Genomic DNA, 17,903 nt, shown 5'->3' on the forward strand with positions numbered 1-17,903 from the left:
CTCGGATCATGTTACCGAGAGTTCTATTGAAACGTTCCACACTACCGTTACCCATCGGGTGATACGGGGTTGTGTGCGACTTTCTGACACCGGAGACTCTGAGCAGCTCACTCACTAGTTGACTCTCGAAGCTAGCTCCCTGGTCGCTGTGGATACGTTCTGGGAACCCAAAGACGCAGAAGAACTTGTCCCATAGAACTCTCGCCACCTGTTTGGCTGACTGATCTTTGCAGGGGAATGCCTGGGCCATTCTTGTAAAATGGTCAGTAACAACTAACACATCAACTGACTTGTTCCTTGAGTCCTCCGCTGACCAGAAATCAATGCAAACCAGCTGAAGTGGCCTGGTTGATGTGATACTCTGCAAAGGCGCCCTCGCAGCAGGTTCAACAGTCTTACTGACAATACACCGCTGGCAGTTACGGACGTAGTCTCTTACGTCTCTGTCGAGGTTGAGCCAGAAGAACCTCTGTCTGGCCAAGCCAAGACTCCTGAACTGACCTTGATGGCCGGCATGGTCATGAACACCTCTCAGAACTTCAACTTTCTTAGACTCAGGAACCACATACTGGCGGCGTTTTGACTTCACGACTTGATCCCTCGAGACTCTGTAGAGTATCCCATTGCTCACAACAAGTTTCTCCCAGTGCTTCAGGTACCTCATGACTGTGACTGATTCCTTATCTCTCTCTCTCCTGGAGGGTCTCCGATGTCTCTCCACATAGTACAAGACTCGAGAGAGAGTTCTGTCTCTGAGCTGTTCATCCCGGAGTTCCTTCTCACTGTAAGCAGGAAGTGAGTCCTGACCACCTGGGACTAACTGAGGCAAATGGTGCAAGACTGCTACAGCACGCGTTCTTGCTCCGACCTCCCACAGATCGTCATATGACTGTAGAACAACAGACACTTCATCCATCTCCATAGACTGAGCGTGGACATGCAGAGGTGATGGGACACTTTGAGCGTAACTCTCTACCTGGCGTGGAGTGTCACCACTATCATTGGACGACCGGAAGGCGTCCTGTACAGAAGCACTCGACACATCCTGGACTTCGGAGAGGAGATTCTTGTAGGGCTCTTCAAGTAATCTGTGACTGACTCTCTGCTTGACGAAAGGCACACGACTCAAGGCATCAGCGACAACATTCTGTGGGCCTGGCACGTACTTGATGTCGAAGTTATAGCTCGCTAACTTAGCCACCCATCGTTGCTCGCAGCAGTCCAGCTTGGGCTTCGTCATGATATGAGTCAATGGATTATTGTCCGTCCAAACAGTGAAATCATGCCCCTTCAACCAATGGCTGAACTTGTCACAGACACTCCACTTCAAGGCTAGGAATTCCAACCGATGGGCTGGGTAATTTCTCTGAGACAGAGAGAGGGACTTGCTGGCGAATGCGATTGGCCTCGCTCGGTCTTCACCCTCTTGGATCTGCGACAGGACAGCACCGATGCCATCAAGGGACGCGTCCGTTGACAGCATGAAGGGACGGCTGAAATCAGGGTGAGCCAGGACAGCCGTCTCAACCAGCGCCGTTTTCAGCTTCTGGAAAGCCTGCTCCGTTTCGGGGGTCCAGTCAGTAACCTTCAACTTCCTGCTTTGTGACCTTTGTTTGGACTGTTTCACCTTCCCTTTTCTCTTCTGGCCCGTCAACAGAGAGAAGAGAGGCTTTGCAATAGCGGAGAAGCTAGGCACAAAGTGCTGGTAATAATTGATCATCCCCAAGAAAGATCTGATTCGTTTCTGTGAGGGGGTTACACCGTCCGCTTCCATCAGGTCAGCACTTGTCATCTTTGCGATGCTCTCAACTTTGCTAGGATCAGTCAACACACCGTTGTCATTAATTATGTGGCCGAGGAATTTGACGGATTTCCGGAGAAAAAAACACTTCTTGGGGGCCAATTTCAGGTTATGACCACGCAGTCTACTGAACACCATCTCCAAGCGTTCCAGAGCTGTCCTCTCATCAGGGGCGTACACCAATAAATCATCCAGATAAACCAGTAAGCTCAGATAGTTCTGGTCTCCGAAAATGCTAGTCATCATACGCATGAAGCTCCCAGGACTATTACAGAGGCCCTGCGGGAGGCGATTATACTCATACAAGCCCATAGGTGTTGTAAAGGCAGAGTACTTTCTGTCATCCTCGTGTAGTGGCATGTTATAAAACCCTGAGGTTAGATCCATAGTACTAAACAAGGAGTTACCTCCAAGTGCAGCTAAGCAGTCGGCCTGGTGAGGGAGAGGGTGAGCATCCTTCAGGGTCCTCTTGTTCAGCCAGCGAAAGTCTGTACAGATACGGAGATCTCCGTTCTTTTTCCATACAAGAACCAACGGAGATGCATATTCACTGGTTGACTTCCTGATTATATCTTTCTCCTCCATCTCACTCAGTACTTGGCGCAACTTCTGATACTGACTGGGGGGCACTCGTCTGAATGGGAGCCGGAATGGCCTGTGATCTGAGAGGTGAATGCGATGTATGAAGCCCTTTGCCTCTCCACAATCCAGGTGATGGCGTGAGAAGATGTCCTTGTAGCGTACAACCAGGTCAGCCATCTTGCTTCTACACTGTTCAGACACGTCACAAGAGTGTATGTCGAGCCCACTCAATCCCATGTACTTCAGTTCCTCATCAACAGTGCGGGCCGCATTTTCACTGGACGGGGTTACTTGACAGCAACTGAGTAGTGGGACCTCAGCAGGTCCGGTCTCATCCATGTCCTCGAGCGCAATGCAGGAGAAGACGTCGGCCAATTTAGCATTGCGTCTTACCAAGACGGGCCTGTCGGACGAGTTGATCAGCTTCAATGGAACCCATCCGTCTCCCCACAAAGGAGTAACAACTCTGGCCACCAGAACCCCTCTTGGAGCTGAGCGACACGATGTGGGCTCTGTCATCACAGCGCTACCAGGAGACACAATAGTGGACTTGGGTAGCTTGCCCCACATCAGGTACTCCCGACCAGGCTCAAGACACACGGCTGAGTTGCACCTGACTGTGCCTATCTTGTCAGGTATGACGTCACCTCGCCAACGGTTCAGACCAGCGAGCATCGAGAGAAACTGTTCAGATTCTGGATCGCCAGCAGGACAGGGCGTAGACACAGCCTTCCAGTAGCCATCACATTGCTTATACTGCCGGAGGATATATTTAATAACATTGGTGCCTAGTATCAACTCATCATGCTGGCCTTCAACTACCAGAGTGGGAACCATAATCCTACAGCCATACACCTCCATTTCCACGTTGAAAGCTGACTCAGGCTTGACACGGCGACCACCACAGCCAACAAGCACCACATTTGAACTGAACTGGTTATGCTCTGTAGCAACTCCAACCTCTCTAAGCTTTCCCTCTGCCGTCTTACTCATTGTACAAGCCATAGACCCACTGTCTAGCATAGCATTTAGAGTCACTGTATTACCAACTGTCACAGGTGTGTAGAAAAGGCTGTCACTACCACTAATTGTATGTGTATTCTGATAAACAATATCTTCAGAGTTATCACTTGAGCTTTTGAGAGCTATATACACTGTCTCAGCACTAGATTCGTCCTCACAATGGGAGTTTACTTGGCGACCTATATTTTCTCCCTCTGAATACAGGCCACCTAGTTTCCCTGAGGCTGAGGTGCTCGGGACGACCTGGTGGGACACTCAACTTTTGTGTGACCTGGGGCTAAACAGACAAAGCACAGCCTCTCTGACATGCAGTGTGAGATGGTAGTGTGTCTACTGTCATCACAGACTCGGCAGGCCTTCTCACGGGCGCCACCCTGGTATCTTCCGCCACGAGGAGCACTGTCACGCTGCTGCACTTTCCCCATCATCTGCTCCAGACTCTCCATAATGCGAGCAAGAATCCTGTCTTCAGATTGCTGAGTGTTCTGGGCCACAGCAGTCGCGGAGGAGGGGCACGGAAGCTGGCCTAAAGCATGGTCCTGGGAAGGAATGAGGGTAGAAGGCGGACACTGTGTGTGGTACACTGGACTATGGGCAGGAGCAGGGGGGTACTGGGTGGAACACTGCTCAGACACAGACTGAATCGAAGGCTCTGGATGAGACTGCACAGTGTGGAGGGCGGTGGCATGGCTCTTCAATGGCACAGAACTACCGGTCCTGCCAGAGGCTCTCAGCTCTCTCTGATAATTATCAATCTTCAACTGTATGTCTCGTGAGCTCCACTCCTCAATAGCCTTGCATTCCAGAATACGGGATAGTCCAGAGTCCGGGCAATGCCTGACAAACATCCGTGCTACCTCTTCACCCACGTTCTCCATCCTCCTACCTTGTCTGCGAAGGCCCTCACCAGCTACATCAGCTGCTTTGTTGATCCTCAACCAGTAGTCTACAGGGTTCTCATTAGGTCTGGGTAGAGTGGCATAGAAATCTGACAACGGGAGGCATGATGACACATCACTGAAGTACTTGAGAAGGATATCATAGATGAGATCAGGGTTCTGCTTCACATCAAGTGTCTGATCGCTTCGCAAACCAACCCTCACAACATCCTTTGCCTTACCCATCAGCCTTGCCAGTATCTCCTCAGCCTGTTCATGCATTGGACATTTCTGCTTTCTCAGATAAGCTTTAGACATGTCAATCCAGTCCTGGACTGAACACTTATCAGAACTATCACCTCGGAACATTGGTGGTTCCCTGTCTGATGTTACATTCACAGTAACGCACGGAACCTCCTGTCTAACAACATTAGGATCAGTTACAGGATCTGGAGGCGATGTGCAGTTGAGGTGTGCACTGCTCATACTACTTGAGTGAACTACACCAGCTGAAATTAACTTGGTTACAATGGACTCGCCAATCTGAGCACCTAGCTGACCCATCATGTCTGAAAGGTGATGAAGAGCTTCAGTGTCATTAACACTGGGTGTGGATGTGGGAGGAGCCTCCCCTGTAAACTGTCCGACAGCAGCACAACCTGGGTCCTGACCTGACCCTGTGCCTCTACCACTGTCAGTAAACAACTGGGAACACCCCACCTCCCTACTATTGACAGCACTGTCAATGTCGATGTCACTGTCAATGTCTATGACAGCACTGTCTGCTCTGCTCTGACATGCCCCCCATGCACCCCTCCCCATAGGCAACACTGGACTGGCAAAAATCTCATCATTAAAACCTGGCCTCTGAGCCATAGTGGTACAGACTTGCGTTGTGTAATATTACTGAATGAAAAAAATAATAATAATAATAATGTTTAAAAAAAAATATAAAGTTACAGCAGGACATAAAAACCAAAACAATCAAAGCACTTTTTAAACTGATATAATCACAGACCTCAGACTGAATGACCATTTACTATAATACTCTGACCACACTTGATCTATCACACTAAGACCTGGCATCCACGCAGCATCCACGGAGATCGGCGTTCAGCTGATCTTGAGATCGACGTGTCACGGCACCAGTGTAACGATAGTCAAACAGCCAAACTTCTTTCAATCAATCCTTTTATTTGACCTGCAGAGAAGACATATAGAACACAATTCTTCTCTGGTCTGCTTGTGAATCCATTAAGCTGGCGGCCATTTTCTGACGCACCACCGCCTATGTACATTTCACATCAGGACAGTTTGTTCACAGAAAGAACACAAACTTCCCTCAAACATTACAAATAACAATTACAAACAACATGTGGAGCGACATACCTGCAGAGAAGACATATAGAACACAATTCTTCTCTGGTCTGCTTGTGAATCTGCACGTTCAAAACAACATACAATAAATGTTCTGTTTCACATCATCACAATACATCACAATACATGTAAAAACAAACAGCACAGTACTACACCAACATTTTCACCCTACATTACAAGATTCTCCATACAAACAACAAAACACGAGGAGCGTTTTACATGCGCACATACCCATTAAGCTGGCGGCCATTTTCTGACGCACCACCGCAAGTACGGCAACAAGAGAAGGACAAACGAACGTGCAGACCTGCAGTACACCCAAACTCCAAAGGGGGGCTCCAACAACAACCAGGGCTGCTCAAAGCACGGCGAAACTCATCTACATTCACCACAGCTAAACATACATTCCCAACTCTGTTACACCAGCTAGCTAGCTAGCTATGATTGTTGATAGTAATAGTGGTTTGATTGTGATTGCGCTAACTTAGCTAGCATAGAGCTACTGTTGTTTAACTAACCCTACCAGCGTTTTTTCAAAGAATACTTTTATGCTTATGTTAGCTAATGATATGTCAATTTCTGAAAACTTGCAATCTATGGTAATGCAAGTGGTTACATTTATCTTTTTCAGGTAGAAAACTGATATTGAAACTGAGATCTCCTCAGCTGCGTCAGACAAAGCTGCCCACAAAACCACACAAACTAGCAGTGGTTTACACAGTTCTCCCACAGTGCGTCAGCCCATGGGCACTATAGCTGGGGCAAGTGGTGCCCTGGGGGTTGGCCAGCCTGTTAGAGCTAACACTGCAGCAAGAAATGCAACAGTAGGTAATTGTGTAGTCAAACTCCCATTCATTTGACTATATACATGTTTATGTTTATGTTTATGTTTATTTACATCCTCTAAGTGTCACCTGTTGTTCAACATTTTCTGAGCATTGCCATATTGTTCTATTTTAGGTTGTTCTATTCAACATTGTGGCCTACAGAGGGGGGAGACGAGGATGAGAGAAATACCTGTTGCAATTATATGCAGAATTGCATGTTACCTGCAGCAGTTTGTGGAGACAGGTACAGTTGAGGCCAAAATTATTAGCCCCCCATGAATTATGGAACATTTTCCTAAAATTCTTCCCAATGTTTGCAGCATTGATAAAACTTTATATAATCAAACATTCACCAGTGCTATTTATTAGCTTTTGGTACATTTTGGAATATAAAATACGTTTTTAGGCTTGCTTTATATAAAATATAGTGAAACATGGGGTGGTCAAAAATATTAGCCCCCATGTGAATATTTGCTTTAAAAACACACCTAATCAACCAATCCGCTTTAAAACCACACCTGTGCAGTCAATTGGCTTCCTAACAACAACTGCGCATTCAATCAGCATAAAAGGACTCCAAGAAACAGGGCACTTGAACACATTATTGAGAGGGACTATACTACTACTCTTACTCACCATGCCAAAGACAAAGGAAATCAGTCTTGAGGTCAGAAAGAAGATAGTGGAGGCTCATGATAAGGGGGAAGGCTACACTGCCATTTCCAAGCATTTCACAGTGTCTAGAACTGCTGTACGTTGCATCATTGCTAAGTACAAGGAGACAAATTCTGTAAGAAACAAACCTGGGTGTGGTCGAAAGCTCAAGATTTCAAGAACTCTGGAGAGGAAAATAGTCAGAGATGTCAGCAAGACACCAAGGACATCTGCCAAGATGATTGTTGCTGACCTGGCCTCTTCTGGAGTTGATGTTTCAAGGAATACAGTTGTGAGGGCTCTTCATCGTGGTGGGCTTCAGGGCCATGGTCCCAGAAGAACCCCTTTACTCAAAGAGCGGCACATCAGAGCCAGACTGAGGTTTGCCCGTGAACATTTGAAAGGTAAAGATGAGTTTTGGAAGTCTGTGCTTTGGTCTGATGACCAAACTGGAACTGATTGGGCACATGGATGTTGCTTATGTTTGGCGAAGAAAGGGAGAGGCCTTCAACCCTAAGAACAAAGCTCCCACAGTTGGGAGCATCATGCTGTGGGGCTGTTTTGCAGCCTCAGGCACAGACAGCCTTGTTCAGGTGCATGGCATCATGAAAAAAGAAAACTATGTTGACATTTTGAGGGATAATATGACGAGATCTGCTCTTAGTCTAGGCTTAGGTCATCGCTGGGTCTTCCAACAAGACAAATGACCCAAAGCATACATCAATACATTGGTCCAACAGTTCCTAAAGGACACCAAAACCAAGGTCCTGGAGTGGCCCGCACAGAGCCCAGATCTCAATCCTATTGAGAATCTGTGGCGGGTGCTCAAAGTGAATGTCCATGCTCAGAAACCACGCAGTTTGGACCAGCTGGAACCATTTGCAATGGAAGAATGGGCCAAAATCCTACTACTACTATCCTACTACTACTCTAAGAGGTTGTTGTCAGTTGTGGCTCAAAAAGGGTACACTATTGACTATTAATGGCCAGGGGGCTAATAATTTTGGACGTGTCATTTTTGCCGTTTCTTGTTTCAACTCAGTGCAATAAAATATCCTAATCAAACTTAGTGGACATTTTGTCTTTATTATTTTGGAAACAAATACACTATAAACATTTGTTGTTAACGGTCATTTCCATGGAGAAATCAAAGGTTTTGTCTGATTTCACAAGGGGGGCTAATAATTTTGGCCTCAACTGTATATGTTTATACTCTCCCCATTGTGTTCATTTAAGTCCTATAGGTTTATTAGCTTATTATTGAGGATATTGACACCAATGTTGTGAGTGTTTTTAAAGCAACATTGGTAGTAACTTTGGAAGGACCTTCAATTGTACATACTCATGTTCATGAATTGTTGCAGTCCTATTAGATTTATGTATTTGCATAGGTTTTGGAAACAGTCTACATTTTTACTTTCATTGTTTCAATATTTCTTAACCATTTGCAATACCCCAGGATCTACTAAAGCAGCTGGTGAAATCCTGGGTGGGCTGGGAGCTGCCCATGAAGGAGATGCAGGTGGAGGTGGTGCAGTCCGAGAATCCGACTTCGTTCACTTGCTTCCGCATCCTCCGCTTGCTGGCTCATTACACTAGCTACAACCAATTCTACAATCATACCACAACACATTCCAAATGTGTGTTTGTAAAGTAGTGTTATAATTAACTAGGTAGCAGTGGGGATTACACACCCAATCCATTGCATTGCAGTATTTTGGCTTGACTGGCGAGTGTGATTTTCAACAACGTTGAAATCTATTTCCATGTTGCAAAATAACGATGATTGGTTGCCGACTTGTTCCCCCTTTCACCAGCCACTGTCAATGGTTGAATTTAAATACAATTGAACTGTACTAATATATCCTATTCTTAATCCTAATCCTATTCACATGTCAATATGTGTTAATGAAAATAAATGTTTTCTCCCCACTATAAAACTGCATCTTTGGACTTAGTCCGAGTCCCGTTTCTGTATGTCTCTTGCTTGCAAGCAATAAATGTCAGTATTCATATTGTGGTGTAACAAGACTTTATTTCTTGAACTTCATCTCTAAAGAGCCAAAACTGCAGAGTGGTTAACCCTAGACTTCTACCAGTGTATAATGCTGTAATCAGTATAAACATTTAAAAGATTTTGGGTGCAGGCCATCTGATGTACTTGAAAAAGTGCATCATATACTTCATGTATATCTGCCTGCCTGACACTGCACTAAGGACCACCAGCTCCTGAGAGCATACAAACTCCAGGTAGTCCAAATCCAATAGGACACGGTCCAGCCAACCTGGTGTTTCAAGTCTTTGTATTATATGGGTTCCAAGTAATTCCTGAAAAATACAATTTGAGTTACTAAAAAACTGGACAACGGTAGTCCTAGATATTCTTTCTTCATACAAAAATGCAAATGTTAGCAGCATAATCAGCACAATCACTCCACTTAAATATTGAAACATGCTATCAACAAGACCCTACCAAAATGTTATAACGCTCACAAACATTGATTGAAGTAAAATATGTAGCTAATGTTTTATGAGTTTACATTGTAATAAATAAACACAATTACATTTGATTGTTCAATCACATTATTTGCTAGATGGATAGCTTACATTACTGGTCATGAACTAGCGAGCATAAACTAGGTAAGTGACCATTCAGAGGGACTCTTCCACATGTATTTCGATGAAAGAAAACAAGTGAAGCATAATATTGATATGGTTTAGAGAGTTACATATTATACATTTTATATATATATATATATATATATATATATATATATATATATATCAGTGGCGTACAGCAAAATCCCGAGGCCCCCCCGCAAGGTGGCGGCGGGGGCCCTTTCGCAACGGAGGTTAAAAAAAACTTGCGTTTTTTAGAGTCCGATTTGACGTTGCGAAATTTCGCAATATGCACTCTACATTCTAAATGCTTGACTTAGCAAAAGGTACAAACAAGTGAGAGCAATGAGAGGGGGTGCTAGCAACCAATGTTATATATGACCAATGATATATATATATATATATATATATAGCTAGCTAGAGCTACACTTACCTGAGGAGTGTGAGATCATGCCTTCGTAGGTGAGACCACTGGACTGAGCTTTACGTCGAAAGCCACTCGAAAATGTTCTGTGATTGGTCAATCACTGCAGTCAATCACTCAATGCCCACTCGAAAATGCTCTCTTGTGATTGGTCAATCAATCATTGCATGCCCGCCTTTCCCTGCGCTCTCACATCCAGCTTTACAAGTTACAGATTTGTTTTGTCCCAAGCCGACTGCAAGAAGTGGGACTAAACTCGAGCAGTGAAAATCGCGAATCTGCCAGTGCAATTTTCAAGATACAACTGCAAATATTTATTGTACAAGTTCTCAAATCGAATCTGCAAGTCCAAATATTGATTTTACAAGTGCAACTGTCATGTTATTCTATTAAACATACACGTGAGTCCTTCTGTATTTAAATGTAAGTGTCTTTATTTTAACTCGCTCTGTAAGCTCTACAATACCGGTCTGTTGTTCTCTCGTCGTAACCTAGGCCACCTGACCTGATGTCCTATGGTGGCCTGTACACAATAACAATAATACCACATCTCTCTTTCTAGAATCAATGGGTAGACTGCCATTGATTCATCAGACCTTAGAGGATTATTCTGCCTCTATAACTAAAAGGTCTGATCTGAACCTGATCAAATAAACAATTCTACTAACAACCCTATATATATATATATATATATATATATATATATATATATATATATATATATACACAGTATATGAACATAAAAAGAGCATGAACACATCTCTTCTCCTAAACATAACTTTTTATTTTTTCAACATCTCCATTCTCTTTAGAAATGTCTCTCTTTTTTTTTTTTTTTTTTTTTACAAGTCCAACCTAGTTGGTTTCACCACAACTCTCCCAGACCTGGTTCTAGGAGTAGCTGGTGGTTCTGGGACATTCTGGTCCCTTGTGTTGTGTACCTACTGTGGTTAGTAGGCTACTCAAATAAACACGGAGAAACGGACTGTAGTTTACTAGCTTCTTTACTTGGAGTAATGCCAACGTTACATTGCATGTCACGTCCTACATAGGAATGCTGGGAGGTACGTCTAGGCAGACACCCCGTTTCACGGTCGGAGGTCGGCAGGCCCAGGCTCTCCTGAGCAGTGTTGGAGGTAGGCAGGCTCAGGCTCTCCTGAGCAGCGGTGATACGTGCAGCAGGATCCACCACCTCTTCTGCAGTGCGTACCTCTGACCTCCGTAGTTGGTCAAGGTGGCGTCGCCAGACAGTGTCAGGAGCTACTTCTACAGTGTAGGACAAGGGCCCTTGTCTTTCTTTGATTATGCCGGGCACCCACTTGTGTTCTCCACGGTAATCCCTGGCCAGCACAGTCTGTCCAATCTCTAGTTGACGTGTTTCCCTGTCGTGCGCCCTTAGCGATCTGCCGATCCATTACAGTCCGCCGCAGATTTGGCTTAAGCAAGGCCAGTCTTGAGCGTAACCCACGTCCCAGGAACAGCATGGCGGGTGTCCGGTTGGTAGTAGCGTGAGTGGCGTTACGGTAGGCAAACAGGACATTGGCCAGCTTCTGACGTAGAGAGAGAGAGGCATCTGCCATAGCTCGCAGACCTTGTTTTAGGGTTTGTACGAACCTCTCGGCGAGCCCGTTGGTAGCCGGATGATAGGGGGCTGATGTTATGTGGCGAATTCCATTGAGCTTCAGGAACATCTGGAATTCATTAGCCGTGAATTGAGGACCATTGTCACTCACCAACTGTTCGGGGATACCAGTTCTTGCAAAGAGGCTTCTCAACACGTCGATCGTGTGGGCTGTTGTCGTGGAGCTCATGGTGAACACTTCTGGCCACTTTGAACATGCATCGACCACCAGGAATGTTGTCCCCATGAATGGACCGGCGAAATCAATGTGGATACGTTGCCATGGCGATGCAGGCCATTCCCAGGCATGGAGAGGTGCAACTGTCGGCTCATTCTGTACACGCTGGCAGCCAGAGCAATGCATGGCGAGCTGTTCTGTTGGTCAATCCCCGGCCACCAGACGGAGCTCCTGGCGAGTGCTTTCATCTTCACCACTCCCAGATGGCCACTGTGTAGCTCTTCCAGCACCCTGGACCTGAGCTTGGTGGGGATGACGATCCTCATTCCCCACATAAGGCATCCAGAGTCAATGGTGAGCTCGTCCCTACGTCGGTAATAGGGAGTGAGGGGAGACCCTTCGTGGGTTGTCCAGCTAGTCTGCGTTGCTCTGTACACTTGTGAGAGAGTTGCATCTTTCCGGGTCTCTCTCTCAATCATTTCCGCCGTCACCGGGAGGCTTTCGAGTTGCATGAGTGTGAACATCTCCACCGGTTCCTTGTCCCCCTTTGTCGTTGTTGCTGTGTCAAGTGGCAGCCGGGACAACCCGTCTGCGTTGGCGTGTTGCAGTGTTCTCTTGAATTCGATCTTGTACCGGTGCCCTCCTAGGAACAGGGCCCAGCGTTGCATCCGTGCTGCAGTTGTCACGGGAATCGCCTTCTGGGGGTTGAATATCGAGACCAGCGGTTGATGGTCAGTCACCAGGATGAACTCCCTGCCGTACAGGTACTGGTTAAACCGTTTTACGCCCCAGACCAGGCCCAACGCCTCCTTGTCTATTTGAGAGTAATTCTTCTCGGCCGGGGCCAGGGAGCGTGAGGCGAACGCTATTGGTCTTTCGGTCCCGTCCCGCATCACATGTGACATAACGGCTCCTATACCATACGGCGAAGCGTCGCATGCTAACTTCACAGGCAAGGAGGGGTCGTAGTGAGTGAGTACTGTCTCCGATGTCACAAGCTTCTTCACTTCCTGGAAGGCCTGTTCACATTCTGTGGTCCATTTCCATTTCCGTTCTGCCTGAAGTAGTTGGTTCAACGGGTAGAGCACCGTGGACAGGTTAGGCATGAACCGGTTGTAGTAGTTGATGAATCCGAGAAACGACCTCAGCTGCTGTACATCCTGTGGCTGAGGAGCCTCCATGACGGCCTCGATTTTCTCTTTGCATCTATGCAAGCCCTGTGCATCGATGGTGTGGCCACAGTATGTGATACATGATTTTAAAAACTCACACTTGTCACGTCTGGCCCGGAGTCCGTAGTCTTGAAGTCTCTGTAAGACCTTCTGGAGGTTCTCCAGGTGTTCGTTATCGTTGGCCCCCGTCACAATGATATCATCTAAGTAGCACTGTGTGCCTGGAATCCCTTGTAACACCTGATCCATGGCTCGCTGCCATATGGCCGGGGCAGAGGCCACTCCGAAGACCAGCCTGTTGTATCGGTACAGGCCTTTCAAAGTGTTTATCGTCAGGAACATCTTCGAGTCTTCTTCTATCTCCATCTGTAGATAAGCTTCAGCCAGGTCCACCTTGGTGAACCGTTTTCCACCGGCCAGGTTTGCGAAGATGTCCTCAATCCTGGGTAATGGATATTGTTCTGCTTGTAGCACAGGATTGATGGTGATCTTGAAGTCTCCACACAGCCTCACTGCCCCTGACTTCTTTGCTACTGGGACAACGGGTGTGGCCCATGGACTCCAGTCTACCTTGGACAGGATCCCATCAGCTTCCAGGCGGTCCAGCTCAGCTTCCTCTTTCTGTCGTATGGCGTATGGAACTGGGCGTGCTTTGTGGAAACGTGGGTTGGCTCCGTCTTGGAGAACGATTTTTCCCTTGATGTGTTTTAACGTCCCGATGCCGTCTTGGAATACAGGTGCTGCGGCATCCAAGACTTTCTCCAGTTTCACCTCTGTGGACTTGTGAGTGGGGTTTGGCGCCACCTGCAGGCTCTTAATGGATTTCCAGTCCAGCTGCAGCTTCCTCAGCCAGTCTCGCCCCCACAACGCTGGTCCTCCTCTTCTTACGACGTACAAGTCCAAAATGCATTGTTGACCATTGTGTTGTACATCCACAGGCAGTACTCCGAGGGGCTTGATTTTCTCTCCAGTGTATGTTTTTAGGAGGATAGATGATGGGTTCAGCTTCTGGTCTCCAAAGTACTTCACAAAGTCAATGTGTGCCATCACTGACACTGCAGAGCCGGTATCCAGTTCCATTTGTACTTGTTTGCCATTCACCTGTGGTGCAAGCCAGATAGCTTCCCTGCCGCCTCCTTTGACATGGTAAACATCCAAGCTATTGGTATGTTCACTCTCCTCGTCTGACTCGTCGTCTGCAGCCTCCTCCATGTTGTGCACTTTCCTGTTCTTTTGCGCACTCCACTGTGTCTTTTTTTCATTTTTGTTCACTCTTGATTTTCCCGAGCGACACACCCTCTGGATATGTCCAGTTTTGTTACATAGTCTGCAGACTTCGTCTTTAAACCTACACTGTGATGGGGAATGTGAGCCCCTCCCACACCTGTAACACAGTTCTTGCTCTCTTGTTTGTGTGACGGTTGCCATTTTGTTTACATTTACTGCCTTTACTCCTGTCTGCAGTTCAACAGCATCCCTGGCTGCTGTTTCCATTGAGACTGCGATTTCCACTGCCCTTTTGAACGTGAGGCCGGCCTCTGTTAGCAGTCTCTTCCGTTGTTAGGTTCTAGGGTTAAATACTATATTCTGATTCAGCCTGGTTGTAAAGCAGGTCATGCTAACCCATCGCTAGTTCAAACAGACCGTAGTAGACTTCAATCAACAAAGAGACCCGGATTCATCATGATTCTTATTTTCTTGCCAAGGAGAGTGAATCCGAGGTCTGCCGGAGAGGCCTCGAATTCAAACTGATCTTTTCCTCTCCTGAGCCAGCATTTTATTCTCAAACACACATAGAGACACACATGGACAGCCTCGTGAGGAAGCACACATTGGTAGGAACACACATGGGTAGGGGGAGGCGGTTTGATGAACAAAACAGTGTTTAGCAAAATCTGATTTACGACAGGGCCCCCAGGAATGAAGGCCTAGCCAAGACACCTGATAAGAAATGCTACAATGGCCAGCTTGTGAGTCTGTGCGGCAGCAAACAGCACGGGGTTGCTGCGGAATTCACAGAATAGGACAAAAGTGTACAGAGTGCAAACATTTAAAACATCCACAACATTATAACATTATGAAAACATCATTCAACTCTAACATCCGTATGGCCTCACCAAGAATGCCACATACCAAACGGTCTCTCAACGCATCATTCAGTCCACCGCTGGACTGGCCATACAATCTTTCTGCCCGCTGGCAGATGGGCCGCGCTAATTTTGGGCCGGTCGGGCCGCCTGACCCCCCCCCCCAAAAAAATAAAAAATAATAAAAAAATTAATAAACTAGCGCGGCCGAGCCCAAACTAGCGCGGCCCAAAATAGCGCGGCATCAACTAGCGCTGAATCAAGCGGCGGCCCCCGTTTATACTAACACATGGGCTGGCCCAATCACATGCTTAGGCCCTGCTGTCCATCGGCCCCCTCCCCCACTCTGATCCCTCGGCTGACAACCCAAGTGCAGTGTCATGTTCGTAGATAAGATAGTGAAAGGGGGTGCCCAGAAAATTAGGGAGAAAAAAAGTAAGAAGCTAGCAGAGGATGCCTCAAAATGTCAGAAACTGACAGATATGTTCTCTGGATCGACTGTGGGGGCTAGGCCTATTACAGATACAGCAGCCATGTCTCATCACCGTGGAGTACGTCAACAGTGAGTGAGTACACTGGTTCACACTTGCATTGGTATACTTGCTGTCCATGTCACTTACTCCGCTCTATAGTTTTTTTTTACAAATGGTATATTCAACAGACTGCCAGCATGTTGATCGGCGGTGTCGGACCGATTGTGTTGGGCCGGTCTGAGCCACATGGCAGGGCCTAATTTTTGTCCCAGTCCAGCCCTGATTCAGTCCATTTGCAAATTCACAATGTTCAGTGAGTCTCTTCAGCTCAGCCACGTAACTGACTATGGATTCACCCTCATGTTGATTTCGTCTATGGAATCTGAAACGTTCAGCAATTAGTAGTGGTTTTGGGGATAAATGTTCTTTCATTACCTCCACCAGTTGCTGGAATGTTTTTACGGAAGGCTTTTCTGGGGCAGTTAAGCTGCGCAACAGGCCATATGATTTCCCCCCCATTGCACTCAGCAACACTGCAACATGTTTGTCATCCTCAATGTCATTTGCCTTGAAATACTGTGAAATGCGTTCAGTATATTCGACCCAGTCATCCGTCGCGCCGTCAAACGGGTCAATTGATCCAATTCTAGCCATCTTGCCACGCTGTATAACGGGACTTTCACTTTCACTACTCACGTCGGAGTCACTAGTCTCAGTTTGTTGTTCCCGCGAAACAAGTTCGGTCATATCAGAGACAGGGTTCACTTTCCAACCACCTCGTCGCCACTGTTGTGTACCTACTGTGGTTAGTAGGCTACTCAAATAAACACGGAGAAACGGACTGTAGTTTACTAGCTTCTTTACTTGGAGTAATGACAACGTTACATTGCATGTCACGTCCTACATAGGAATGCTGGGAGGTATGTTAAGCCACGGTGGCGAGGGGGCTCAAGGACACGACAACGGAGGCAGAATACTGTGAAGCCCCGTAGGGTATTTATTTACAGTGGAAAAACTGAAAGGATGAGTCCGGGGGTTTCAACCTGGCGGGCTGGCGGTAGTGGTTGGCGTGGGCTGTGGAGGAACAGAACAACAGGGTAAGTCTCCACGGTAGGCCAGTACATAAGATATAAACGAATCACAAAGTTAGGCACGAGAGCAAAGTTCACGACTAGTCACAGAGGATACTTGCCAGGTCATTCTTAGGGAAGAACTGACGATGAATGAAGGGAGTCCAGGGTAGATGTAGCCAGAGGGTTGATTGGGAGTGGAGACAGGTGTGTTGGTTTGGCTGTGGCTGGATAACCCTCCAATCACCGGGAACGAGCTTCACCTGCGGCGGAGAGCACGCTGTGCTCGAGTTGTGGGGGCGGGTGCTCGAGCTGTGGGGGCGGGGGAGGGCGTGTGTGAAGGCCCAGCCGTAACAGGACCCCCCCCCGAGGGGGAGCCTCCTGGCGACCGGCCCGGAGCCTCCGGGTGGGCCCGATAGAAGTCCCTGAGGAGGACTGGGGACATGATCTGGGACCGGGGAATCCAGCTCCGTTCCTCTGGGCCATATCCTTCCCAGTCCACCAGGTACTGGAAACCCCGGCCACAGCGACGAACCCTGAGGATCTTCCTTACCGCCCACTGGGGGTGGCCATCCACCAACTGAGGAGAGGGCGGTGCAGGGGCTGGTGGCATCAGGTCGCTGGCGACATGGGGCTTAACCCGGGAGACGTGGAACACCGGGTGGATCCGACGGAGGGAGTGAGGGAGGACCAGCCGGATGGCTGCGGGGTTGATGACCCGGTCGATGGCGTAGGGGCCGATGTATCTCGACGCCAACTTCCGGGAGGGGACATTGAGGGGGAGATCCGCCGTGGAGAGCCAGACCCTCTGGCCCACCTGGTACACCGGAGCTGGAGTGCGACGACGGTTGGCGCTTCGGGTAGTTCGGGCGGTGGCCCGAAGCAAGGCCGAGCGTACGGAGGTCCAGACCCGACGACAGCGAAGGAGGTGTGCCTGGACCGATGGTACCGACGCTTCGCCCTCCTGGGTAGAAAGCAGGGGTGGCTGGTACCCCAAGGAGCACTCGAAGGGGGACCGGCCGGTGGCTTCATTTACCATGGCGTTCAGAGAGTACTCCACCCAGGGTAGGTCCTTGCTCCAGGAGGATGGATGGAGGGAGGACATGCAGCGGAGTGC

The sequence above is a fragment of the Nansenia antarctica genome, assembly GCF_963989245.1.
Source record: "Nansenia antarctica genome assembly, chromosome: 5".
Classification (NCBI taxonomy): Eukaryota; Metazoa; Chordata; class Actinopteri; order Argentiniformes; family Microstomatidae; genus Nansenia; species Nansenia antarctica.